This window comes from Schistocerca piceifrons, chromosome 11 (genome assembly GCF_021461385.2).
Source record: "Schistocerca piceifrons isolate TAMUIC-IGC-003096 chromosome 11, iqSchPice1.1, whole genome shotgun sequence".
Lineage (NCBI taxonomy): Eukaryota > Metazoa > Arthropoda > Insecta > Orthoptera > Acrididae > Schistocerca > Schistocerca piceifrons.
The window spans coordinates 101,974,154-102,001,369 of NC_060148.1; the positions used below are offsets into that span (position 1 = coordinate 101,974,154).

General features: G+C 45.7%; 1 protein-coding gene across 1 annotated transcript in view; it reads left to right on the plus strand.

Moving 5' to 3' along the window:
- Positions 1–5,306: 5,306 nt before the first annotated feature.
- Positions 5,307–27,216, plus strand: part of LOC124720174 (serine/threonine-protein phosphatase 6 regulatory ankyrin repeat subunit B-like) — a 44,600-nt gene continuing 22,690 nt past the window's right edge. Inside the window, exon 1 of the mRNA XM_047245500.1 lies at positions 5,307–5,373. The gene's annotated coding sequence lies outside the window, so the exon portion shown is untranslated. The remainder of the gene's footprint in view (positions 5,374–27,216) is intronic.

The following is a 27,216-nucleotide window of genomic DNA, read 5'->3' on the forward strand; positions in this document are numbered from 1 at the left end:
CTTAATATAAAACTTTCTGCTTGTAGTAGGCCTAATAGGCATTTGATATTGATACTTCGTGAATTATGCTGTCATGTTACTTACGTAAGCGAGGTAAATAAAAATGATCATTTGTGCGGAAACAGTCTCACTTATTTGGTGTGTGTTACAATTGCAGCAATATTAGGAAGGCCAGTTCATTTTATCTAGCAGACAGTGGAAAAATAGACGTAATCAAGTCGAAAAACCACACAAGTCTTGAGTACTACGCGTATTAACAGTTTTTACAGTATTAGAGGACGACATCCTGATTTTGCATATAGCAGACCGTTTGACGGACTTTGATGAGGTAGTAGATTAATTCACAGGAAGGAAGGCACACCATGAAAATCTGTAGTAAGATTAGAGACAAAAAAATTCTGGCCCTAAGGATTGAACAAATGTGTATTGTTTTGATGGTCTCTTGTTTCTTACTGTCTTTTTTTTTCTTCCTTAGGAGGAGGCAGGATGTGAAACCGAATGACTAGGAGCAGGAAAGACACTACAGGACAATTTAAATTCCACTGCCCTGAATATACGTTTGATGGCTTCCACTGCAAAATATACACGATCGAATTCCACAGAGCAAAATACAGTCACGTGTGATGGAAGACTGCTGTGTGAAGAGGCGTGGCATTCCAGTTTGGGAGACTTAAGACCGAATAACTTGTTTTACATATCCTGGGACATATATATTTTCTACATCAAACTCCTCAGGAAGATGCGCAGTACAAAATGAACATATGTTTGAATAATTGAGTTTTTTTTTAAATTTTTGACGACATATCACAAACAGTCTAGGTGGTGGGGGGAGGATGGGCTCCACTATCAAGTTCTGGCTCCAGTTCGCAAAAATCATAGATCCGGGGCTGGAAAAGTTAAAGAAGAAATGAGTTCAGTACAAGATGAACGAGCTGCTACGCCTCTGCCTCGCTCGCCATGTTGCAGCTCTGCGGACTGAAACAGCCTCTCCAGTGCACCGCGCTCTGTCGGTGTGACGCAGGGAGCCGCCGACTTAGCGAAGGCCAGGCGCCGCATATCGCTTGTGAACCTGTGCCCTCGACCGCCAGCAGTCGCTATCAAGGTTTATTTTTTCTTTTCTGAGTAGTAATTACCCACCAGTGCAGCTGAGCAACAAACAAACTGCGAAGAAGGGGGCTTCACATGAGGAAAAAGACGTAAAGGCACTCTCTGTCAGCACATTTTATGATATGTTTAATATACAGGTTCACGTCAGATTATATCACCGTTTTCATTATACAGGGTGTATGAAAAAGAATCATCCGATTTGGCACGTCTACATTCTTGAAAGTAACAAATATATAGGAGGTTGGTTCATTAAGTAATGCCCCACATTTTTTCCTCAGAACGTATATATTGTTAAGACTCAGAATTTTGTGACAATATATATGAACATGTCTTGTTCATGTCCTATTTTTCTACGTAGTCTCCATGACTATCTTTGGCTGTACCTCAATGTTGTGGAAGAGCATTTATTCCCTGCTGGTAAAAGCTCTTGTCCTGCGGGCGTAGCCATGTTTTCACTGCATAACTGGACCTTTCGTTATCATCAGTGTTCCCCGTAGAGAATCTTCAAGCGGCGCAAAGAGATGGAAGTGGGGGAGGAGGAGGGGAGGTCTGGACGGTAGGATGGATGCCGCAATGATGTACAACCCAGTTTGGCGATGTGTTCCCGGGTACTCACACTTACGTGCGGGCATGCATTAACGTGTAGGACCTAGATCTGGATTCTTGTCCGATCGGACATGTCGCAAACGGTTCTTTAATCAGAGTCTTCAGGTATGTCAATGAATTGATGGTTGACTCCCTTGGCATCACATCTACCAGAATGACGCCATCACAATCCCAGAATACTGCTGTCAGGACTTTTCCGGCAGAGGGGGTTGTAATGAATTTCTTCTTTTGTAGTGAATGAGGATGATGCCACTCCATCGACAGCCTTTTTGTATCCGGCGCCAAGTGGTGCACCCATCTTTCGTCACCGGTAACGATCCGTGACAGAAAGGTCCCTCCGTCGGTCTCAAAACTCCGGATGAAATGGCTTTTCTTTGAATCTTGTGGTCCGCTGAGAGCATTCGTGCAACCAATCGTCAGCACCTCTTTGCGTATCCGTGAGTCTCGATCATTGCAGACGCATTTCCAATGCTGGCCGACAACTGTCGAGGCAATTGTTGAGTTTTGATGCGCCGGTCGGCACGAATAATGGCTTCCGCACGACTCAGCATGTCTGGAGCAGTGGCTGTGACGAGACGTACCGAGCGTGGCTGATCATGGAGTTCTGTTTCTGAATTTCCTGAGGCTGTAACTTTCTTTACCCATCGACCAACTGTACTCCTATCAACTGCAACATCGCCATAGACTGTACGCAAAATTTTATGGATGTTCACCCCAGTTCGTTTTTCCGCACACAAGAATTCAATAACAGCACGCTGCTTGTAACGTTAGTCGTATGTAGACGCCACGTTGACGCTGTACTACGGCTCTGCCAGCTGCCAGAACGGTTGGAAACTTCACCGGGCACAGAACAAACATAAAATGTGAAGCATCAAGAAGGACATTTGTCCTTGTACATTAACGGATATTCAAAAAAAAATGTGGGACATTACTTACTCAGTGACCCTCGTACAATGAATATTCTTTTTTCATTAACGGGAAACTGAAAAATTTTCTTTTTCATACCTTTTCGTAGGTGTTCAATATGCTTTCCTTGACATGAATGGCAAATGCCAATCCGGTATTCAAACTGTTCCTCACTGCAGCGAGCATGTCTTGAGTTACAGCCTCCACAGCTGCTGTCATGCGATGTCTCTATTCACTCATTTTTGTTGGTAATGGAGGCAAATAAACACAGTCTTTTATAAACCCCCATAAGAAATAATCATATACAGCCAGGACCGTACACCTGGATGCCAGTAATGTAAGGGTGAATGATTTGGTCCATTGCGATCGATCCATCGTTCAGTAATCCTTTGATTTAAAAATTCCCGCACTTCCAGATGCCAGTGTGGTGGTGCCCAATCCTGTTGGTAAATGAAGTCGTTCGAATCCAGTCTCCAACTGTGGGATAGGATCGCTCACAAACATATCGAGGCTTGTGCTTCCTGTAACAGTGTTCTCGGCAAAGCGAAATGGACCGTACATTTTTTACCGTCTAACTGCACAAAACACATTAAAATTTCGAGAATCCCTCTCATGTTGTACAACTTCATGTCGTTGTTCCGTACCCCATACTCTCGCAGCATTACGGTCCACCTTTCCTTTAAATGGAATGTTGCGTCGTCACTTAACACTAGGGGTGGAAGAAAACTGTCACCCTCCATCTTGCTGACAACGAAATTACAGAACACACGCTGTTGTTTGTCACCTTCACGAAGAGCTTGCAGTGGCTCAATTAAGTACGGATTCACGTGTAAACGTCTACCCAACACACGCCAGACGGACATCGGAGGCATGTTGAGCTGTCGGCCTGCACGGCGAACGGATTTCTGCGGCCTCCTTGTGAAACTGTGGCGGATGCGTTCGACGTTTGTGTCAGACACTCGCAGATGTCCCGGCGATTTGCCTTTACGGAAGCAACCTGTTTCTCGCAATTGTTCGTTCCATCGTCCAATGCTCTGTGCTGTAGCAGGATCCACACCACACCCAGTACGAAAGTCACGCTGAAAAGTTACTACCGTCCCGCACTGCCCTTTCCATCAGTACATTTTCACGCACATATCTCAAGTAACGGAATAGGTCCATTTTTATCGGGTCATCGTATTTTACACTTAGTTGATTGGAATCGAAAGAAGTCAGAAAACTCGGAAAGAAGAGCTGCTAGGGCAAAACGAAGCATGTGAGGAAGAGTAAGGTTTACTATTTGTTGCTGGAATCGCAGATTGCTCGGAAAGCATTTTACATTATTGTTAACTTCCTTGAATTTCTGGTTTCCGAGAATTTATTTTTCAAAGGCGTTCATCTCGAAATGACCTTTTTGACATCTGCGTGCAATCTAACTCAAAAAGTACGGAACCGATCATTATGAAATTTGGTAGAATGATTCTTTATAAAATTATGACATATTTGAACCACCGTGTGAGATGATATCATGGTTTCAAGGGTATTTTTCTTTGTTTAATTAGAGAAAAACAATCCAGAAAATCGAAGTAAATTGTTCCGACGCCTGCAGACATTTTAATATTCATTATTTTCACCAAGCACGGAGCTTCATATTCTTAGAAAATAAGCTATTAATGTAAAATCAAAGTCTTTTTGATTTCAGATGAAAGTCGTAATGGCTGCATTGCACGCAATTGGAGAACTATACCCACAACCTTCAGCGGACATCACAGCCTAACTTTGTTAATTTTGGCTGAAATTATTCAAAAAAATTCACGAAAATTGTTCGAAATATGAATTAAATGATGTAAAAATTGCTTCAAATAGTAATTAAATCTTTCCACCCCAAAAAAAAATCTTGAAAAATCGGTGTCAAACAGCTTCCTCGTGTGGTTTCCCCCCTCAATCACAAGATTATCGACATCTTTACACACTTTCAGGCGCGAACGCCTTCTCGTCCAGCAGGAAGAATATAGTAAAGGCCAAGGACCGTTTAGAACCGCGAGTGAAATGTAGTAGTCAACATCTTCTCAGTTGTGTAGCTCCACAAACCTGGTCATCAATTGTAGGGCGCATCGCTGGAACGAGACCACTGTCATGGCTGGACGCAGTCCTGACAGCAAGTGCGAGGCGCCTCCTGAGGGCGAATAGTGGCCTGTCCGGCGTGCGTATCTCGGAGAAGGAAAGGGAAAGGCCACTGAAATGGACACCTCGTTGTGGGCAAGTACGTCGCTGCCGGGGAATGCAGTGGGCTGAGGCTGGGAATGAACAGCGTCTGATGTGGCCCACGTGGCTTTCTGCTAGTCAGAGTCTCCAGCCACTCTGTTCCGCGACCGCTCATCTCAGTCCCTGCAGTTTCGGTGTTCGTGGGATAGCTGAAAGGTGGGACCGCATTTCGCGGTGAAACAGTTTAGAAATACCGAATGCATCACTTTGCATTACGGTGCCAGAATGGCCACTGGGCGACAGAATACGCGATATGAATTCACTTACAGCCTTTGCGTAAGAGCAAGAATTCTTAGTGTTCCGGCTAAGATCACATGGCAGAAATATTTCGAACGTCAGACCTATCCAAGGGTTATCGTTGTCGGTGCGGAGGGGGGAGGGGAAGGAGTGGGGGAGGGAGGGGGTCTCGAGGAAAACTGCGGACAGAGTGGGTGGGAGGCGGCAGCCCAGTCCAGGACAAGAGGCGAGTCTCGGTGCCGGCCACCACTGCATTGGCTGCCGACGTGTCTGGTGAGTCTCCACGTACTCCCTCCATCAACGTACTGTAGGTATATACTGTTTGTACTAGCTTACCCGCATTCCTATTTTCCTAATCATTATTAAACCTACTCCTGCATTACCCCTATTTGACTTTGAGTTTATAATCCTGTAGTCACCTGACCAGAAGTCTTGTTCCTCCTGCCACCGAACTTCACTATTTCCCACTATATCTAACTTTAACCTCAGGGTCTATGCAGCCGAATTGCGTGAAAATGTAATTACATGTCATTTCTAGTATAATATATATCTGCAACGAATACCCGTTCATCATCTGTATTTGCTCTTGGTGTAGCAATTTTAATGGCCAGTAGTGCATGTACAGAAATGCGTGGTTTCCACGCTAGAGACTATTTATTGCATCATACATTGTTGCAGAGACTGCAGTCTAATATGCGCTGTACCGTGCGGTCAGTGTTGCAGTATCTGTCGAAAATGGTTTCCATGTGCGGCAACGCACGGTCTTGTCTCACACGTTCGCATAGTCCAGGCTGCTCCCAAACAGCGTCAAAACGAGCACGAATACGGTGCTCCAGTGTCGCCACATCTGTAATGGGCTCTGCATACACGATGTTTTTGAGATGGCCCGGTAGCCAGATACCGCACTGGTTGAGATCTGGTGAAAGACAGTCCGTGCAACTGGACTCCTTCGTTCGATCCATTGGCCGGGGAAGACACGAGTGAGATGCACCCGGACGTTAACGGCGAAGTGCACTGGAGCATCAGCGTTTGAGGATACGGGACAAAGAAAATGTCAAATGAACTTGATATGCCCACTAAAGCCGCTGGGAAGAACAGGTTATGAGGATTGTAGAAAGGGCCAAATAGGTTGGGGTCAGTTTCATCTTCTAATTGTAATTTACTGTAATTTAATAACACTTTTACATCCACATAGCCGGACCTTTACCGAATGCAACTCTTTCGTGGCTGAAGGCCTCCAAACAAGAAATCTTAACAAATCAGTAAGGTAAAAATCCAATTAAGATAGCAATAAAACAATTAAAAAAACCATCACCGCAAAGTAGATAGGACAAACATATGCGAGGTGCAATACAAATGGGTGAAGGCCACAATTAAGTTTCAAAATTTTAGACTATATTGCCATGGACTTTTAAAGGCATAAGGCCACAATGTTTAAAAACAATAAATCTTACACATCAACAACATAAAAATGCAATTAAAGAGGTAAATAAAATAAATAAAAAGAAACATATCACGGCTAAGTGGAAAGCCTCAAGGGAAACACATAGAACAAACATATGCAAGGTGCAATACCAATGGCTGAAGGCCACAATTACGATTCAAAATTTTAAAATATATTACCATAATATTTTAAAGGCAGAAGGTCTCAATTTTTAAGCTTGAAAGATAAATTTAAGAATTAATTTTGCAAAATTTTTAAGAAGAAAGGAAAATAAACATAAACCTAAAATTTTAAGCAGCTGACAACAGATAATTAAAGACCGGTGGCACTCAGAAGCCTCCATGGAGGTGGGTCAGGCCTCGTTCACTTAGGCGAGACGGGTGGTGAGCCCAGCTACACTTGATCTGTCAGAATCCAACCAGGGGACAACCACGGTCTGGCCGACACGACGACTTGCAGAGAAGGTTACAAACGTGATAATCCACAATGGAGTATGTATTAGCTGTCGAAATTACACACCAAGTTGGACAGCGACAACAGGTGAGGAAAGGACACTCCCTGAAATTACGTTAGTGGCCAGGGCAGGTAGCCAAAACACTAACGGCCACAAGGCAGAAAATTCCACGAGTGCACTCAAATTGTAGTCAACCGAAATAGTTAATTGCACCGCATGGCGGCTAAATTTCAGCACTAGAAACACTCAGTGTTGCTCACAGGAAACCACCCTGAATGGGCATGGCTTGGGTAGTTGAAGCCATTACTCAACTCTGACGTCCTGGGTCGGTAAACCACGAAGCTCGTAGCGATCGGACAGCTCCACATACTCTCCGACATTGTGCAGGGGCTGCCAGCAGACCCAGCCGGCTGTACCGTGTGGAGATAACTTGCCTCATCTCCAACAACCGACCAGATCACTTCAGAATGCCGACATCTAAAATCGTCGTCAGTGGAAATAATGCCAACTATATGCACAGTTTGACAAACACTTGCACGAAGACCTGAACGACACCCAAGAGTAACTAAACACGCACGAAGTCAAATCGGGAGTCGATGCACACAGACACACAGCCGACTCATGAACGATCGGCGAGTCAAAACGCGTCGTCCAGTAGGACGACCGACCGACGATCCACCAAGACTGCGGCCCGGCTCAAGTGATGCGTGGCGGCAATGGTCGAGCGAGCCATGCTGACGCAGACCTCACTGCTGCCCCAATCCGACTGCACTAGTGCCGCATCGCAACTCTCCAACTGCACTCAGATGCTTCCCAACCGACTGACAGACCCGAACCCGCAACCCGAACTGGCTTACGACAGACAGTGACCGGGAAGTAATAGCAATCCAGCAAAGATACTACGGGAGGGGATAGATCGATATCTACATCTACATCTACAGCCATACTCCGCAAGCCACCTGACGGTGTGTGGCGGAGGGTACCTTGAGTAACTCTATCGGTTCTCCCTTCTATTCCAGTCTCGTATTCTTCGTGGAAAGAAGGATTGTCGGTATGCTTCTGTGTGGGCTCTAATCTCTCTGATTTTATCCTCACGGTCTCTTCGCGACATATACGTAGGAGGGAGCAATTATACTCCTCGAATCTTCAGTGAAGGTATGTTCTCGAAACTTCAACAAAAGCCCGTACCGAGCTACTGAGCGTCTCTCCTGCAGAGTCTTCCACTGGAGTTTATCTATCATCTCCGTAGCGCTTTCGCGATTACTAAATGATCCTGTAACGAACCGCGCTGCTCTCCGTTGGACCTTCTCTGTCTCCTCTATCAACCCTATCTGGTACGGATCCCACACTGTTGAGCAGTATTCGAGCAGTGGGCGAACAAGCGTACTGTAACCTACTTCCTTTGTTTTCAGATTGCATTTCCTTAGGATTCTTCCAATGAATCTCAGTCTGGCATCTGCTTTACCGACGATCAACTTTATGTGATCATTTTAAATCACTCCTAATGCGTACTCACAGATAATTTATGGAATTAACTGCTTCCAGTTGCTGACCTGCTATATTGTAGCTAAATGATAGGGATCTACCTTTCTATGTATTCACAGCACATTACACTTGTCTACATTGATATTCAATTGGCATTCCCTGCACCATGCGTCAATTCGCTGCAGATCCTCCTGCATTTCAGTACAATTTTCCATTGTTACAACCTCTCGATACACCACAGCATCATCTGCGAAAAGCCTCAGTGAACTTCCGATGTCATCCACAAGGTCATTTATGTATATTGTGAATAGCAATGGTGCTACGACACTCCCCTGCGGCACACCTGAAATCACTCTTACTTCGGAAGACTTCTCTCCATTGAGAATGACATGCTGCGTTCTGTTATCTGGGAACTCTTCAATCCAATCACACAATTGGTCTGATAGTCCATATGCTCTTACTTTGTTCAAGACCTTTGTATTTGTACAGCAAACACAGACGGAAGAGCTTCAACCTGGCGATACACGCACTATTTTGTCAGTAATCATGATGTAGCGTCATTCTTTCTTTAAATACTGTCAATGTTTAATGTTCCGTCTTTTGAACGACAGCGATTTGTGTCGTTGCTATGGACTGCACAATTGCCTCGCTTGTCCCAATAATACCAGCAGCTTCTGAAAGTGATTTGCTCTCTTCACCTTGGGAGACAACTATTTGCCTTTCCGCTGTAGTTGCTTCCTTCTTTTTGCGTCGCAATTTGCTGTTGCGCGGCATTCACCGCGTATCAGAAGCAACACACACAAGGCGCAGCTTCTAGAGAGCAGCTACGAAGGCTGGTTCGTCGCGCGTTCTGCGAAGAGAGAGAGAGAGAGAGAGAGAGAGAGAGAGAGAGAGAGAGAGAAAGAGAGAGAGGGAGTGAGGGAGGGGGAGAGGGGGGAGGGGGGGAAGGAGACGTTACTTCGTCAGATCACGCACTGAGACACGTGACGGCGCGCTACATACTCAGTGGTGTTTAAGAACTGCAGTCTTAGTACTGATAATCCTTGCGCGCACACACACAACCTTCCACATAGAATTACAACATTCCCAATCGTATAAAATATCGAGATAAATAATTGCTCTTCATTAACTTCTATGTGGTTGAAGACGACGGAGTGAAAGTAAAACACCTGTAAAGAAAAACATAAACAACCAGGAAAAACGCTGCATGTGATAACAAGGTATACGTGCAAGACTTTGTGCTGTTTTCAGGTTTGTAAAAACTTTCTTAAAAACTCTACTTCATATACAGGGTGTTACAAAAAGGTACGGCCAAACTTTCACGAAACATTCCTCACACACAAAGAAAGAAAATATGTTATGTGGACATGTGTCCGGAAACGCTTACTTTCCATGTTACAGCTCATTTTATTACTTCAAATCACATTAATCGTGGAATGGAAACACACACCAACAGAACGTACCAGCGTGACTTCAAACACTTTGTTACAGGAAATGTTCAAAATGTCCTCCGTTAGCGAGGATACGTGCATCCACCTTCCGTTGCACGGAATCCCTGATGCGCTGATGCGGCCCTGGAGAATGGCGTATTGTATCACAGCCGTCCACAATACGAGCACGAAGAGTCTCTACATTTGGTACCGGGGTTGCATAGACGAGAGCTTTCAAATGCCCCCGTAAATGAAAGTCGAGAGGGTTGAGGTCAGGAGAGCGTGGAGACCACGGAATTGGTCCGCCTCTACCAATCCGTCGGTCACCGAATCTGTTGTTGAGAACCGTACGAACACTTCGACTGAAATGTGCAGGAGCTCCATCGTGCATGAACCACATGTTGTGTCGTACTTGTAAAGGCAGGTGTTCTAGCAGCACAGGTAGAGTAGCCCGTATGAAATCGTGATAACATGCTCTATTGAGCGTAGGTGGAAGAACATGGGGCCCAATCAAGACATCACCAACAATGCCTGCCCAAACGTTCACAGAAAATCTGTGTCGATGACGTGATTGCACAATTGTGTGCGGATTCTCGTCAGCCCACACATGTTGATTGTGAAAATTTACAATTTGAATCGAGGAAGTACAGTACGTACTGACGAAACTAAAATGAGCTCTAAGATGGAAATTAAGCGTTTCCGGATACGTGTCCACATAACATCTTTTCTTTTTTTGTGTGTGAGGAATGTTTCCTGAAAGTTTGGCCGTACCTTTTTGTAACACCCTGTATATAACCTATTAATGTGTGTGTCGTTGAATTGAATGAGAATGTGGGGTTTTATTATTTTATTTTATCTAATTTATATTGTATTTTTATTTTTAATTTGATTTTGGTTTCACTGCAAAGATATGCGAAGGCACAGATCGTTCTTAGATTTCACTGTCACAAAAATTCGTGGGATCCTGCGTAACTATTGAAGTTAGTTAGGCTAGACTGTTCTCAAAAACAGTTAATCATTATAGGCATTAAACACACACTCACAAAGGAATTTAACTATTTTCAATACGTAAGGACTTACGTGTGATTTAATTTCGCCTTGGCGCAGGCCAGGTCTGTATCCTATTGCACGTAATATAAATCGTCTGAATATATCACTAAGTACTTTGAAAATACCAGTTTGCTATAAATCATAAATGAAATAATATAGCCGATCTCCAGCTTCGCGTGTGGAAAGAACGATATAATAATTACGATAATTTTAAATTGTCGCTTAATGGCTGCCAATTGTCGCCGTCCAGCGACGTTCAGCTTGCTGCCGGCGCGGCGTCTGAAATTCTTTTAAAAATGATTGAAAAAGCAAACGGGGTATGTTGGGCAGGTTACGGTTAAAATTAACAACAGCAATACTTTCGACTTATATTGGAGCTCACTGCTCAAATAATAAAACATGTACACACCTTATTATGTAGACTGCGCACAATGGCGTCTTATCAGAACAGGACAGTCTGGCTCTTTTTGTTTCACGCCGATGCCAAAAAGGACAAAGATAATAGTAATACTTACATTACAGATAATAGTTTTTCTTTATAATCGCATTATTCCTTGACTTTCAGTTTCTTTTACATATGACAAATATAATTGCTTAATATCGCGGAAAAATGTTAAATACACTCCTGGAAATGGAAAAAAGAACACATTGACACCCGTGTGTCAGACCCACCATACTTGCTCCGGACACTGCGAGAGGGCTGTACAAGCAATGATCACACGCACGGCACAGCGGAAACACCAGGAACCGCGGTGTTGGCCGTCGAATGGCGCTAGCTGCGCAGCGTTTGTGCACCGCCGCCGTCAGTGTCAGCCAGTTTGCCGTGGCATACGGAGCTCCATCGCAGTCTTTAACACTGGTAGCATGCCGCGACAGCGTGGACGTGAACCGTATGTGCAGTTGACGGACTTTGAGCGAGGGCGTATAGTGGGCATGCGGGAGGCCGGGTGGACGTACCGCCGAATTGCTCAACACGTGGGGCGTGAGGTCTCCACAGTACATCGATGTTGTCGCCAGTGGTCGGCGGAAGGTGCACGTGCCCGTCGACCTGGGACCGGACCGCAGCGACGCACGGATGCACGCCAAGACCGTAGGATCCTACGCAGTGCCGTAGGGGACCGCACCGCCACTTCCCAGCAAATTAGGGACACTGTTGCTCCTGGGGTATCGGCGAGGACCATTCGCAACCGTCTCCATGAAGCTGGGCTACGGTCCCGCACACCTTTAGGCCATCTTCCGCTCACGCCCCAACATCGTGCAGCCCGCCTCCAGTGGTGTCGCGACAGGCGTGAATGGAGGGACGAATGGAGACGTGTCGTCTTCAGCGATGAGAGTCGCTTCTGCCTTGGTGCCAATGATGGTCGTATGCGTGTTTGGCGCCGTGCAGGTGAGCGCCACAATCAGGACTGCATACGACCGAGGCACACAGGGCCAACACCCGGCATCATGGTGTGGGGAGCGATCTCCTACACTGGCCGTACACCACTGGTGATCGTCGAGAGGACACTGAATAGTGCACGCTACATCCAAACCGTCATCGAACCCATCGTTCTACCATTCCTAGACCGGCAAGGGAACTTGCTGTTCCAACAGGATAATGCATGTCCGCATGTATCCCGTGCCACCCAACGTGCTCTAGAAGGTGTAAGTCAACTACCCTGGCCAGCAAGATCTCCGGATCTGTCCCCCATTGAGCATGTTTGGGACTGGATGAAGCGTCGTCTCACGCGGTCTGCACGTCCAGCACGAACGCTGGTCCAACTGAGGCGCCAGGTGGAAATGGCATGGCAAGCCGTTCCACAGGACTACATCCAGCATCTCTACGATCGTCTCCATGGGAGAATAGCAGCCTGCATTGCTGCGAAAGGTGGATATACACTTTACTAGTGCCGACATTGTGCATGCTCTGTTGCCTGTGTCTATGTGCCTGTGGTTCTGTCAGTGTGATCATGTGATGTATCTGACCCCAGGAATGTGTCAATAAAGTTTCCCCTTCCTGGGACAATGAATTCACGGTGTTCTTATTTCAATTTCCAGGAGTGTAATTTATATTTCTCATAAACTGGACGATGGGACATCAACCTTCGTGGTTCGACCACGGTGTTAATAAACTCCTAGGAAGGAAAAGAGAGCTTCGCAGCAAATTTAAACGTCATCGAGGCCTCAGAGAGAGACAAGAACTGAACGAAGCCTAAACTGGCGGGTGGAGGGCCGTGTGTGAACCGTTCGACGAATTCGAAAGTTTTGTAGTTCTTGCAGTGAAACTGTCGTCAACGCTTCTCGCCTCGCACTTTTCAGCTCACACACGGCCTCAAATTCCGTTCCATTGCGATAAACACCCTTGTAAGTACTTCCCAAAAGTCTTCCACGGGATTCAAATCCAGGCTAGGTGCAGGCCAGGGCAAACCATCGTTATCTTTTTCTTAAAACCAACTTTTTGTCGTGCAGAAACACACACAGACGCTTTGTTTTGTTGAAATGTTAGGCTTTGGTCCCCTAGCCCCTTACACAGTCTAATCCATTCCGTCTCTAGCAAGCTGTGCGGGATATCCGCGCGGTCCGAGGCGCCTTGCCACGGATAGCGCGGCTCTCCCCCCCCCCCCTCCCGCCCCCTCAGATGATCCAGTCGTCCCTCGGGCATTCGTGTGTTATCCTTAGCGCTAGTTTAAGTGAAACTGAGTAGTGTGTAAGCCTAGGGACCGATGACCTCAGCAGTTTGGTCCCGTAGGAACTTGGCACAAAAATGTCTCTAGCATCCTAGTGTACATAGTAGAGCTCTTCGTAGTGTCGATCCACGCAATGTGTGAATTACCTTCAGTGCAGAAGGCTCGCAAATCTCCCACCGCGAACATTTCCACTCTTTTCTTACATGCTGCTCTCCTCTTATATCACTGCAATCATACTGAAAAATCCATACCTATGTTAAACTTCTTCTCGTCCCTGAAGACCACTTTATCCCATTGTCAAGTTCGTGACATAGGTTTTCCAGTAAACTGCAATCTAGCCTGTTTGTATCTGGGTGTGAGAGCAGGTTTCTGCAGTCGTTTCTCCAATGCATGACGTTTGTCATTTGACAAACGTCTGGCAGTCGCTGGCGACTGTAAATCAGCAACAAGTTGAGAATAATAACGATTTGTGGCCCTTGCCCTGCGCAAAAGTAACCGTTTCGATGCCTCAGACAATTTTCTACTTTGCGCACATTTTCGATTCTGTCCATATCTTGCGCGAATCAACGAAGTTATAAATCTCTGCCCTTGAACTATTCAACTTCTTGGCGGTAGGTGGTTAGGGAGTCCCATTTGCTCCCACGAACCTATTTCTGCTTTTTCATCGCGTGATAACTGTCTTCCGCGTGGCTGTGTCATATGCACTGTATGCAACTGTTCCGACCAGCAATGTTTATTTTCGTACTGTTTTTCACTGCTATAGATGTGGATGCTGGCTACCGCTTTGTCACAGACACTGCAGTAAATATCCTCGCTGCAAGGCTGCTAGCTGTGACGAATTACACTACTGGCCAATAAAACTGCTACACCAAGAAGAAATGCCGATGATAGCCGGGTATTCATTGGACTAATATATTATACTAAAACTGACATGTGATTACATTTTCACGCAATTTCGGTGCATAGATCCTGAGAAATTACTACCCAGAACGACCACCTCTGGCCGTAATAACGGCCTCGATACGCCTGAGCAATCAGTCAAACAGAGCTCGGATGGCGTGTACAGGTACAGCTGCCCATGCAGCTTCAACACGATACCACAGTTCATGAACAGTAGTGACTGGTGTATTGTGACGGGCCAGTTGCTCGACCACCATTGACAAGACGTTTTCAATTGGTGAGAGATCTGGAGAATGTGCTGGCCAGGGCAGCAATCGAACATTTTCTGTATCCAGAAAGGCCCGTGCAGGACCTACACACGCTGTCGTGCATTAACGTGCTGAAATGTAGGGTTTCGCAGGGATCGAATGAAGGGTAGAGCCACGGGTCGTAAGACATATGAAATGTAACGTCCACTGTTCAAAGTGCCGTCAATGCGAACAAGAGGTGACCGAGACGTGTAACCAATGGCATCCCATACCATCACGCCAGGTGATAAGCCAGTATGGCGATGACGAATACACGCTTCCAATGTGCGTTCACCGCTATGTCGCCAGACACGGATGCGACCATCGTGATGCTGTAAACAGAACCTGGATTCATCCGAAAAAAATGACGTTTTGCCATTCGTGCACCCAGGTTCGTCGTCGAGTACACCATCGCAGGCGCTCCTGTCTGTGATGCAGCGTCAAGGGTAACCGCTGCCACGGTCTCCGAGCTGATAGTCCGTGCTGCTGCAAACGTCGTCGAACTGTTCGTGCATATGGTTATTTTCTTACGAACGTCCCCATCTGTTGACTCAGGGATCGAGGCGTGGCTGCACGATCCGTTACAGCCGTGCTGATAAGATGCCTGTCATCTCGACTGCTAGTGATACGAGGCCGTTGGGATCCAGCACGGCGTTCCGTATTACCCTCCTGAACCCGCCGATTCCATATTCTGCTAACAGTCATTGGATCTCGACCGACGCGAGCACCAATGTCGCGATAAGATAAACCGCAATCGCGATAGGCTACAATTCGACCTTTATCAAAGTCTGAAACGCGATGGTACGCATTTCTCCTCCTTACACGAGGCATCACAACAACGTTTCACCAGGCGAAGCCGGTCAGCTGCTGTTTGTGTATGAGAAATCGGTTGGAAACTTTCCTCAATTCAGCACGTTGTAGGTGTGGCCACCGGCGCCAACCTTGTGTGAACGCTCTGAAAAGCTGATCATTTGCATATCACAGCATCTTCTTCCTGTCGCTTAAATTCCGCGTCTGTAGCACGTCATCTACGCGGTGTAGCAATCTCAATGGCCAGTAGTGTATAAATAAGTTGAAGGAGTCAGCTTCTGCCATGCAGCAATCTTTGGTTTTTTCATCGCGTGATGACAGTTCTCCACGCGGCTGTGTAAAAGCGTGCTTTACGTACACAACGCGCACTGCCGCTAATGATGCCTGCTTCCCTTCTGCCCTACGAGTTTCACCCTGTATTCTGTTCTGCTGACGTCAAATGCGATTCTACTTGGCTGCATTTATCATTTTATTGAATATCACACTGTCGGATATACACTACATGGAACTATTCCGACCGACAATGTTAATTTTCGTACTGTTTTCCACTATTATACACGTAGCTGTAGGCTAGCTCTCTGTGGCAGCCTCTGCAGTAAATAGCCTCGCTGCAAGCCTGCTAGTTGTGTGGTAATATAAGAGCAGTTTGCGTGCAGGAAGCGGGCGACGTGCAGTGGGAGGTAATGCGTGACTGCAGAGCGAGGTCAGCACACGCCGCGGAGCTGACGTCATGGGTGGGTGGAGGGAGGGAGGGAGGGAGGTGACATCGACAGCAGCGCGTATTGACGCATTTGCGGAGCGCAGGATGGCCTCGGTGAGTCAAGTACCCTCCGCCACGCACCGTGCAACGGTCCGATCGTGAGCAGCGGAGATCTAGCTGGTTCTTTATTTATGTCTGCAATACTCTCCGTCACAATATTCGTTCTGCGGTACTACGTTTTAGGTCTGATTTCTATCCTTTATGACCAAGGTCAAGTATAACGAATTACGATTGTATAGATGGGAGTATACAATTATATTTATAACAGCACACTGCCATACATTTCACATCGTTTGAAAGAGGTGTTTCACACTCGTGCGGAAAGTATTGCAGCATAAGAAATAAGCTTTTACAGCACATAAATTTTTCGTCTACAAGAACTATTGGGATAATCTGACATTAAAAACTGTACGTTTTTTCTTTCCGGTAATTTTAGTAAAATCTGTTTGACTACTGGAAACCTGCATCCTCTTCCTGTTATACACTTCCTTATCACGTCTCTCTCGCTATTACGTTTGCGACATATCCGTAAATACCCACCTGGTTGTGCAGTAAGTACATTTTTCATGTACAAGAGTGCTTCCTATACCTTTGACAAATGATAAACACTGAAGAGCCAGACAAACTGGTACACCTTTTTGGGACGACGTTCAGTAAAAAAAAAAAAAATTGCAAATAGATATTGCTATACATTATGGTGACAGTACTCAATGGTTTCAAATGGTTCAAATGGCTCTGAGCACTATGGGACTTAACATCTATGGTCATCAGTCCCCTAGAACTTAGAACTACTTAAACCTAACTAACCTAAGGACATCACACAACACCAAGTTATCACGAGGCAGAGTAAATCCCTGACCCCGCCGGGAATCGAACCCGGGAACCCGGGCGCGGGAAGCGAGAACGCTACCGCACGACCACGAGCTGCGGACCTCAATGGTTTCAATATTGTTCTTTTGTTGTTCAACCGAGGTACATAGGGTGGGCAAAAGACAAAAGACATACATAAACACCGCAAGAATGAAAGGAATGTTTGAAGATCACTGAAGAGCCAAAGAAACTGGTACAGCTTACTAATATCGTATACGGCCCCCACGAGCACGCAGAAGTGCCACAGCACACCGTGGCAAGGCCTCGATTAATGTCTGGAGTAGTGCTGGAGGGGATTGGCACCGCCGGCCGGAGTGGCCGAGCGGTTAAACGCGCTACAGTCTGGAACCGCACGACCGCTGCGGTCGCGGGTTCGAGTCCTGCCTCGGGCATGGATGTGTGTGATGTCCTTGGGTTGGTTAGGTTTAAGTAGTTCTAAGTTCTAGGGGACTTATGACCACAGCAGTTGAGTCCCATAGTGCTCAGAGCCCTTTGAACCACACGACACTTGGCACCGTGAATACTGCAGGGCTGTCCATAAATCCCTAAGAGTACGAGGTGGTGGAGAGCACGTTGCAGGGATTCCCAGATATGCTCAATAATGTTCGTGTCTAGGGAGTTTGGTGGTCAGCGGAAGTGTTTAAACTCAGAAGAGTGTTCCTGGAGCCTCTCTGTAGCAGTTTTGGGCGCGTGGGGTGTCACATTGTCCTGCTGGAATTGCCCGAGTTCTTCGGAATGCACAATCGACATGAGTGGATGCAGGTGATCAGACACGGTGCTTACGTACGTGTCACCTGTCAGAGTCGAATCTAGACGTATCAGGAGTCGCATATCACTGCAACTGCACACGCTTCACACCATTGCCGCGCGGGATTAGCCGAGCGGTCTGTGGCGCTGCAGTCATGGACTGTGCGGCTAGTCCTGGGGGAGGTTCGAGTCCTCCCTCGGGCATGGGTGTGTGTGTTTGTCCTTAGGATAATTTAGGTTAAGTAGTATGTAAGCTTAGGGACTGATGACCTTAGCAGTTAAGTCCCATAAGATTTCACACACATTTGAACATTCCACACCATTATAGAGCCTCCACCAACTTGGACAGTCCCCTGCTGGTATGCAGGGTCCATCGATTCAACGAAACTCGTCCGTGTTTCCAGTCATCAAAAGTCCAATGTCGGGCCCAACCGAGGCGTAAACCCTTGTATCGTGAAGTCACCAAGGATATATACGTTCGCCTCCGGCTCCATTTCGTCAAATGGTTCGCGCGTTGACACTTGTTGACGGCCCAGCATTGAAACTGCAGCAGTTTGCGGAAGCATTGAAACTGCAGCACTTCTGTTACGCTGAACGATTCTCTTCAATCGTCGTTGGTCCGGTTCTTACAGGATCTTTGTCCGGCCGTAGCGATGTCGGAGAATTGATGTTTTACAGCACTGCTGATATTCACCGTACAATCCTGAAATGGTCGTACGGGAAATGGGCAGTAGTAAGGGCGGCGGCTCAGGACAAACCCTCAACTTTCCGGCCAAAAGATGACGATCACCTTTTTGCAAAATTTCGGCGGTGACTTTTTTGGCGAAAACTGACCGCTGTTTTAGCAGAATGTTGACACCTTTTTCGCTGCCACTTTTTTTCTGAAGCGACTTCTTCGTCATCACTTTTTTTCGGAGGCGGCTTTTCGTCCAAAAGATAGCAGCCACTTTTTCGCCGGCGCATTTTATCGCAAGCGACATAGTTTTTGTTCACGTGGTTCTTCATTACGTTGCTTCTTTTTTTTTTTTTTTTTTCTTCAACGTACTAAATACATCGGGTTTGAATGGAAGAAGCTGAGCAATTTTTTTCTCACCATTTTTTCTTACCATTCTTTTTCCTCACTCGTGATTATGTGTTTGCCATCAAACAATTCTGTTGTAAATTGAATGTTGCTGATTTTCTTTAAAAATTCTATCTCTGCATCTATGAGAGCCACCATACCATTTCTGTGTGAATTTGGAAACCCTCTATTTTCCTCTGCAATCCGCTTCAACTCACGTACAGTTTTGTTAGAAAATTAGTTTAAATAAGCCGCTTGTCGATGCTGTGGAGTAAGTCTTCTCCATAGCATCGACAAGAGCGTCCTTTTTCATTCTGTATAAGCCTTTAACTCTGAGCGCTTTTCCGTGCGCTCTGGGACTTTGATAGTAGTAGTCGAATTATTATTTTTATTTGTATCCAGTTTATATATAGAGATTATATTTTGAAATTTAGACAGTTCAGTTTTTCGAGACATCGCAACGTTTCTGAGTTATACGCGCGTGTGAGGCACGGCTGACGAACTTCCGCGATAGCAGCGGCGGCGGCCATTGCCCCTCACCGCTATCTTCGCTGTTATCGCTAGGCTGGCGTGTGATTCATAGCTTTACCTAGTGTAGATTGACGATACACTAAATGCTCCTGCAATAAATAAGCACAAAATTGCAGGCACACACGTGGACAACACATCAATGTTATTGCAACGCGTGTCCCTCTTTCAAAATGGTTCAAAAGCTCTGAGCACTATTGGACTTAACTTCTAAGGTCATCAGTCGCCTAAAACTTACAACTACTTAAACCTAACTAACCTAAGGACATCACACACATCCATGCTAGAGGCAGAATTCGAACCTGCGACCGTAGCGGTCGCGCGGCTCCGGACTAGGAGCGTAAACATTGGACGACTGAATTGTGGAAAAACGTGATGTGGAGAGACGAATCACGATACACAATGTGGCGGTCCGATCGCAGGATGTGAACGCCATCTACCAGCGTGTATAGCGCCAGCAGTAAAATTCGGAGGCGGTGGTGTTATGGTGTGGCCGTGTTTTCCATGGAGGGGCTTGCACCCCTTGTTGTTTTATGTGGCACTATCACAGCACAGGCCTACATTGATGTTTTAAGTATAGTCTTGCTTCCCACTGTTGAAGAGCGATTCGGGGGTGGCGATTGCACCTTTCAATGCGATCGAGCACCTGTCTGTAATGCACGGCCTGTGGCGGAGTGGTTACACGACAATAACGTCCCTGTAATGGACTGGCCTGCACAGAGTTCTCACCTGAATCCTACAGAACACCTTTGGGATGATTTGGAACGCTGACTTCGTGCCAGGCCTCACCGACCGACATCAATACCTCTCCTCAGTACAGCATTCTGTGAAGAATGTGCTGCCATTCCCCAAGAAACCTTCCAGCACCTGACTGCGAGATTGGAAGCTGTCATCAAGCCTAAGAGTGGGCCAACACCATATTGGATTCCAACTTTACCGATGCCACGAACTTGCAAGTCATTTTCAGCCAGGTGTCCAGAGGCTTTTGAACACATACTCTTTATATTTGGATGCAGACATCCATGAAAATTGACTTGAATAAAAAATAACAATAAAAATTTTTCCATGAACAGAATAATTGTAGTTTCAATATTTTTAATCTTATTAATATCTGCTCTAGATGAAGCAGCAATAAAGTACTTGCACAAATTTGGTTGTTTGACTGCTCAAGAAGATCAGCTTTCTAAATTGAGTGAAGAAGCGTTCAAAGAAGCACTTACGTTATTTCGACAGATATACACTCCTGGAAATGGAAAAAAGAACACATTGACACCGGTGTGTCAGACCCACCATACTTGCTCCGGACACTGCGAGAGGGCTGTACAAGCAATGATCACACGCACGGCACAGCGGACACACCAGGAACCGCGGTGTTGGCCGTCGAATGGCGCTAGCTGCGCAGCATTTGTGCACCGCCGCCATCAGTGTCAGCCAGTTTGCCGTGGCATACGGAGCTCCATCGCAGTCTTTAACACTGGTAGCATGCCGCGACAGCGTGGACGTGAACCGTATGTGCAGTTGACGGACTTTGAGTGAGGGCGTATAGTGGGCATGCGGGAGGCCGGGTGGACGTACCGCCGAATTGCTCAACACGTGGGGCGTGAGGTCTCCACAGTACATCGATGTTGTCGCCAGTGGTCGGCGGAAGGTGCACGTGCCCGTCGACCTGGGACCGGACCGCACCGACGCACGGATGCACGCCAAGACCGTAGGATCCTACGCAGTGCCGTAGGGGACCGCACCGCCACTTCCCAGCAAATTAGGGACACTGTTGCTCCTGGGGTATCGGCGAGGACCATTCGGAACCGTCTCCATGAAGCTGGGCTACGGTCCCGCACACCGTTAGGCCGTCTTCCGCTCACGCCCCAAATCGTGCAGCCCGCCTCCAGTGGTGTCGCGACAGGCGTGAATGGAGGGACGAATGGAGACGTGTCGTCTTCGGCGATGAGAGTCGCTTCTGCCTTGGTGCCAATGATGGTCGTATGCGTGTTTGGCGCCGTGCAGGTGAGCGCCACAATCAGGACTGCATACGACCAAGGCACACAGGGCCAACACCCGGCATCATGGTGTGGGGAGCGATCTCCTACACTGGCCGTACACCACTGGTGATCGTCGAGGGGACACTGAATAGTGCACGGTACATCCAAACCGTCATCGAACCCATCGTTCTACCATTCCTAGACCGGAAGGGAACTTGCTGTTCCAACAGGACAATGCATGTCCGCATGTATCCCGTGCCACCCAACGTACTCTAGAAGGTGTAAGTCAACTACCCTGGCCAGCAAGATCTCCGGATCTGTCCCCCATTGAGCATGTTTGGGACTGGATGAAGCGTCGTCTCACGCGGTCTGCACGTCCAGCACGAACGCTGGTCCAACTGAGGCGCCAGGTGGAAATGGCATGGCAAGCCGTTCCACAGGACTACATCCAGCATCTCTACGATCGTCTCCATGGGAGAATAGCAGCCTGCATTGCTGCGAAAGGTGGATATACACTGTACTAGTGCCGAAATTGTGCATGCTCTGTTGCCTGTGTCTATGTGCCTGTGGTTCTGTCAGTGTGATCATGTGATGTATCTGACCCCAGGAATGTGTCAATAAAGTTTCCCCTTCCTGGGACAATGAATTCACGGTGTTTTTATTTCAATTTCCAGGAGTGTATAATCTAGTAGCTAATGGCGAGCTGACTGACGAAACTTCGCAGTTAAAGGAGAAACCAAGATGTGGCGAGGAAGATAACGTTTTGAGCTTTACTACACACATCTACAAATGGAACATGAAGAATGTAAAATGGCATTACTGTCTCGCCACAAGAAAAATGTTGCAAGCAGCTGAAGCAGCTTTTAAAATGTGGCAGCACCACACAGAGCTTACTTTTGAGAACAGCAACCGAAATCCTGATACTGTCATTTAGAACAAGGAGGAGCTCACGGAAGGCAAAATTCAGTACTGCAATTCTGCCAACGAAGTTTTGACGAGAGAGGTCGCATACTGGCTCTTGCAGATTACCCTAATTTGTACAACGACCCTATTGAAAGTCATGGTGGTCAGGATGAATACTAGCACATGGAAGTGGACAATAATACGCCTTCTTGACAAACAAACTTGATCGCTGTCTTGGTTCACGAAAATGGCCACACGCTAGGTTTTGCCCATTCCGACGTCGCTGAGTCAATGAAGTACGCGCTCTACAACAACACCGTCATGCAGCTATCTGAAGACGATATACGCGGCATTCAAAGTTTATACGCGAAACTTGCTGCTCTTGCTGATTGTGAGCCTACACAGCCGCCGACGCCAGCAGCGCCTGAAAAAGAACCAAAATCAAGCAGTTTGGAAGTTGTGTTGTTGTTGTTGTCGTCTTCAGTCCTGAGACTGGTTTGATGCAGCTCTCCATGCTACTCTATCCTGTGCAAGCTCCTTCATCTCCCAATACCTACTGCAGCCTACATCCTTCTGAATCTGTTTAGTGTATTCATCTCTTGGTCTCCCTCTAAGATTTTTACCCTCCACGCTGCCCTCCAATACTAAATTGGTGGTCCCTTGATGCCTCAGAACATGTCCTACCAACCGATCCCTTCTTCTAGTCAAGTTGTGCCACAAACTTCTCCCCAATCCTACTGAATACCTCCTCATTAGTTACGTGATCTACCCACCTAATCTTCAACATTCTTCTGTAGCACCACATTTCGAAAGCTTCTATTCTCTTCTTTTCCAAACTATTTATCGTCCATGTTTCACTTCCATACATGGCTACACTCCATACAAATACTTTCAGAAACGACTTCCTGACACTTAAATCTATATTCGATGTCAACAAATTTCTCTTCTTCAGAAACGCTTTCTTTGCCATTGCCAGTCTATATTTTATATCCTCTCTACTTCGACCATCATCAGTTATTTTGCTCCCCAAATAGCAAAACTCCTTTACTACTATAAGTGTCTCATTTCCTAATCTAATTCCCTCAGCATCACCTGACTTAATTCGACTACTTTCCATTATCCTCGTTTTGCTTTTGTTGATGTTCATCTTATATCCTCGTTTAAAGACACTGTCCATTCCGTTCAACTGCTCTTCCAAGTCCTTTGCCGTCTCTTACAGAATTACAAAGTTTTTATTTCTTCTCCCTCGATTTTAATACCTACTCCAAATTTTTCTTTTGTTTCCTTTACTGCTTGCTCAATATACAGATTGAATAACATCGGGGAGAGGCTACAACCCTGTCTCACTCCCTTCTCAAGTTGTGTTATTGTGGACGAATTCTTGTACATTTTCCACGGAAGAAGGATTTGGATGAACGCTCTTATTAATAATGACGAGCAGGCTGCTACTAAACCTCTGCTACTCATAGTCTGGTTAAGATTTCTACTGCAGAATTTCAAAAATATATCAGCTGTTTATCAGAGGCCTTCAGGTCAAGTCGTGTTGATTGTTAATAGCATGACACTCGTGATTCAAGTTACGAGTTTAGCGCTAGAAGCTGGCTACCCTAAAAAAGTGTCTGATATAGGCCTGCGGCAAAACTCTGTCGTCTACGCAGCGTTACACACTTATTCAGACAGAAAGTTTTTATTTTTCATTTTTTTTTTTTTTGACGATGTATACTGTGCAGAAATAGACGAATGCAGCTTTAGAGTAAAGGTCTATAGCGTTAGCAGTAAATGTTTTCCTGGCATACCGTCGGCCTTAGACTATATTTAGATACATAAATGGCACGTTGTGCTTCTTCAGGCACGCCGTATTCTACGAACACAATGAATTCTCGAACATTCTAGTGAGAGCAGGTAAATCTGAACTGTCATAATTTGGTATAAATTGCCCAAAACCATCTTTTTCATTCAAGACAATAATGAAGACTTTTAAAGAACACTGTCGTGTAACTAGAACCGATAAATCCATATAGAGGGTGTTCCAAAAAGGTACGGCCAAACTTTCAGGAACCATACCTCACACACAAATAATGAAAAGATGTTATGTGGACATGTGTCCGGAAATGCTTAATTTCCATGTTAGAGTTCATTTTAGTTTCGTCAGTATGTACTGTACTTCCTCGATTCACCGCCATGATTTCATACTGTGCCGATAGAACATGTGCCTTTACGAGTACGACACAACATGTGGTTCATGCACGATGGAGCTCCTGCACATTTCAGTAGAAGTGTTCGTACGCTTCTCAACAACAGATTCGGTGACTGACGGATTGGTAGAGGCGGACCAATTCCGTGGCCTCCACGCTCTCCTGACCTCAACCCTCTTGACTTTCATTTATGGGGGTATTTGAAAGCTCTCGTCTACGCAACCCCAGTACCAAACGTAGAGACTCTTCGTGCTCGTATTGTGGACGGCTGTGATACAATACGCCATTCTCCAGGGCCGCATCAGCGCATCAGGGATTCCGTGCGACGGAGGGTGGATGCACGTATCCTCGCTAACGGAGGACATTTTGAACATTTCCTGTAACAAAGTGTTTGAAGTCACGCTGGTACGTTCTGTTGGTGTGTGTTTCCATTGCATGATTAATGTGATTTGAAGAGAAGTAATAAAATGAGCTCTAACATGGAAAGTAAGCGTTTACGGACACATGTCCACATAACATAGTTTCTTTCTTTGTGTGTGAGGAATGTTTCCTGAAAGTTTGGTCGTACCTTTTTGTAACACCCTGTATATATATATATAGCAAAAATGGAACGAAATCAGTTGAAGACGAACCTCAATAACGTGAACGCGCCAGTGTGTCATAAAAGGCTGAGCGAGTTAGAAGAAGGACGTTCATACAAAAGTATAAACGCCAGCAGCGTAAATACAAGATACGGATATAAAACATCTCTAACATCTCTAGAGCTCGATGGCGAGTGTAAGATTCTTTTACCAGACAGATACGAGGGCCATTCAATAAAGAAAGAGACAAATTGGTCTGGAGATAAAAGCGTTTATATTTACAAAACAATACTTTTTTTCTGCTTTTCATCATAATCCCCTTGAACATTAATGCACTTGTTCCAACGGGCTTCAAGCTTTTTTATTCCGCCTGCAAAGAACTCTTTATCTTGATGTTTGAACCAATTTCCCAAAAACATTTTCAGGTCATCGTTGTCCTGGAACCTCATCCCACGTAATGCCTCCTTCAGTGCACCAAACAAATTGCAATCACTAGCTGCTAACTCAGGAATGTAAAGGGGATGAGGCAGTACTTCCCAGCCCATTTTGTCGATTTTTTTCACGGGTTAGTTGAGCAATATGAGGACGTGCGTTGTCTTGTTGGAGAATCACACCTCTCCTCTGAGATCCACGACGTCTCTCCACCTTGTTTGAAAGCAAATCGAGATAATCACAAAAAGCTGGACCTTCAGCATCCCAAACTACCGTCAGCATTACTTTTCCTGCTGATGCTTGGTGTGCTTCCACTCCATGCTTCGTCTTTTTGATTCTGGCTCACACTAGCGAACCCAAGTTTCATCACAATAAAAAGTTTGTCGAGGAAGTGCTCACCTTCTCTTTCATAACGTTCCTTTAGTTCTGTGCACACTCTCAACATTGTTTCCTTTGGGACTCATCTTGCACATGTTTTGCAGTACTTCAGCTTGTTACAGATAATGTTATGAACTGTACCAGTACTAACTTGAACCTCATCAATTATCATTTCCACAGTCACACGGCTGTCGGCACGAATAATGTCATCAATTCGACTTTCAAGTGAGGGAGTTGAAACTGCAACTGGTCGGCCAGAACGGTGTTCGTCAGAGTCGCGACCATTTCTGAACTGCTCTACTCATTTGTAAAAATTTGCACGCTTCATACAACCTTCAAAATACCCCTTAGACATTCTACAGTATATATTCACCGGTTTCTCGCCTTCAGCAAGTAAAAAACGAATAACAGAATGTTGTTCAGCTAATGTGGACGTTTCAAGCAGACTTGCCGTCTTGAAATGCATTTTTGAGGCTGTAAACAAAACAATGTTCATACATGAGCTCATCAGGGTTCATCCCAGTTGTGCCAACTTAAAGCCAAAAAAGTACCAAATTTGCCCTACTAACACTTTTTTCCCCAGACCAATTTCTCTCTTTAATTACTAAATGATCCTCGTATAACAGAATGCTGAATTTATCAGCAGTAAAAATTACAGTAAACATGAAACGTAGTGAGTGCTATCCATCCGTCGAAACGACGGAAAGAGTGACACACGCGTCATACTAAATTGCAAACGCATTGCACCATCCACACGTCGTTTCGACGGAAATAGGGACACGTTGCAATAACATTAATGTGTCGTCCACGTGTGTGCCTGCATTTTTGTGATGGGCGTGTAACGGAACCTATTAAAGGCTTTATTATAACCAAGTATGCGATACCCTCCTAATTCAACAAGTTTAACTAGCAATTATGATAGTAGAAAAGTAATTGTGTATGTTAGCAATGATTGCATAACATGCCTACATAAACAGTCAACCCATTAAAATATAATTAATAACTGACCCACACAAAAGTAACATCACTTGAACACTGATACAGCAGATGTCATTATGTAAAAGCACTATATTCAACTGAAATAATTAATATGAAATACGAATAATATTTGTCAACTTACGTATTTTGGATCTCCTTAAATAAAAATTATCCAGTGA